The sequence below is a fragment of the Grammomys surdaster genome, unplaced genomic scaffold (assembly GCF_004785775.1).
Source record: "Grammomys surdaster isolate TR1022 unplaced genomic scaffold, NIH_TR_1.0 126066, whole genome shotgun sequence".
NCBI lineage: Eukaryota > Metazoa > Chordata > Mammalia > Rodentia > Muridae > Grammomys > Grammomys surdaster.
In genome coordinates this window covers 2523932-2525646 of record NW_021620876.1, presented here as the reverse complement: position 1 = coordinate 2525646, position 1715 = coordinate 2523932, and the positions used below count along the sequence as shown (strand labels likewise).

Below are 1715 nucleotides of genomic sequence, written 5' to 3'. Positions count from 1 at the left end.
AGAAGATTCTTCTTCAACATTGTTTTACTGAAGCAAACCATAGGAACAATTTCCCTTAGCCTTCATTTTCTTATCTTCTCTAAAAATCCTGTGTGATCAGTGTCCTACCTTGTATCCAGAGGGAAGGCCAACTAACAAAGCCAAAAGGAAACAGAACAAATAATGTGCTAGGTTTTTCTGTTTCTTTCTTTTAAAAAAAAAATAGGGCAGTGTTTTATTTTCCTTTACACCGTAATAAATACTTCTTGATGACTGCACATGGAGTAAGGCTGCATGATAGTTCAAAAAGGTCACAGCGATGGTGTTTTCCTGACAGCATGTAGTCTTCCTTAGTGAGTGGAATGACTTGTATGACATCACTGTCAAACCAGCAAGACTGCATTTATGCACCCATCGTTTTCAGGATTGTTGGTAACTTGGGCATACTTTCCACAGATAACCTTACCTCCTTGTGTCACAAGGCCCAGCTCACTCACATTCACTTCAATAACTGTACCTTTGGTGATCACACCCAGGGTTGTACATAATGGGGGTGATGGATTCTTTTTCACACTGAGTATAGGCAGGCAAAAAGTAGCCTTCAGCTCAGGGTGTGTGACACGGGCTTTTTTGAAACGTAGACCCTTTGGCCTAATGAACCTTTCATGTTTAGCTGGTTTTCTTGTAAAACCATCACCAACAAAGCAGACTTTAGTAATCATTCTCTTCCATGCCTTCTTTTTTCTTTTTCCTGTTTGAATAACTTTCAATACTTCTTTTTCTCCTTGGGCACGAACTTTGGGTAGAGGAACCTCCCATTTTCCTGCCTTTTCTTTTTATTTCTGATTAATCATGTTGGAGAGTACTTTTGCTCTGGACTGCCCCTCTCTGTCCTGCATGTAGGCAGGCACTGCTCCTTGTGGAGTCTTCTCATCATCCTTCTGCTTGGTGTTTCTCTTTACATGCATCTTAATAGTCTTTTTCATTTGTATTTTCTTCTCATGGCACTGTTTATGGTAGAGCTTAGCCTTCAGGCCAATCAATTTTTTTGCCTTCTTTGAACGTTCATGGGCCTCCCGACCTTCCTTCTTTCTCTTTTTCTCATGGTAGTCCAAATGGCATCCATATTGTTTGCGGTTGCAATTTAATATATTCATTTTGTGGCATGTTGACAGCCACAAAGCACCCGTCCGCGACCTCCCAGGTTCCAAAAACCGCTTAATTTCTGAGTGTCACTGGCCCACGAGCCTGGTTCGCTCAAGCCGGAACGGGAAAGGCGGTTTTTCTGTTTCTTACCATCAGGTCCTAGCCTGTTTTTCTCTTGCCATTCTTTTGTAGTCTTAGCTTTGTGTCTTTTCTGAAGGTCGTGTGTTACCTGAAGTTTACATTCTATACATTTCTGTGTTTTACTCTTGTAATTTGTCATTTTTTTTACAATAGTGATCTGTGAAACTTTTGATGTCTGATGAGAAGCACAATATTTGTCAGTGTTTAAGTGTCCAGTCCAAGAGTGGTTAATACTCACTACCTCTCTCCGACTGAGTTACCTTCAGGATTTGGAAGAAAAAAGAACTATTCCTGTGGCCTTTTCTTTCTCTTTAAACCTGGATTTTCCAGGGGTTTTTCCAGGGGTTTTTTTGCAACTGTATTAGACCATCTCATTGAGTTCTACGTGCACTGCTCTCAAATCTGACCGTTTAGAAATACCCCCGCCACAGTCCTTCAATCCTCTTTTA

At 40.9% G+C, this 1715-nt stretch overlaps 1 pseudogene; it reads right to left on the bottom strand.

The window, feature by feature from the left end:
* Positions 1–362: 362 nt before the first annotated feature.
* Positions 363–1146, bottom strand: LOC114610979 (annotated as a pseudogene).
* Between the last annotated feature and the right edge of the window lie 569 nt (positions 1147–1715).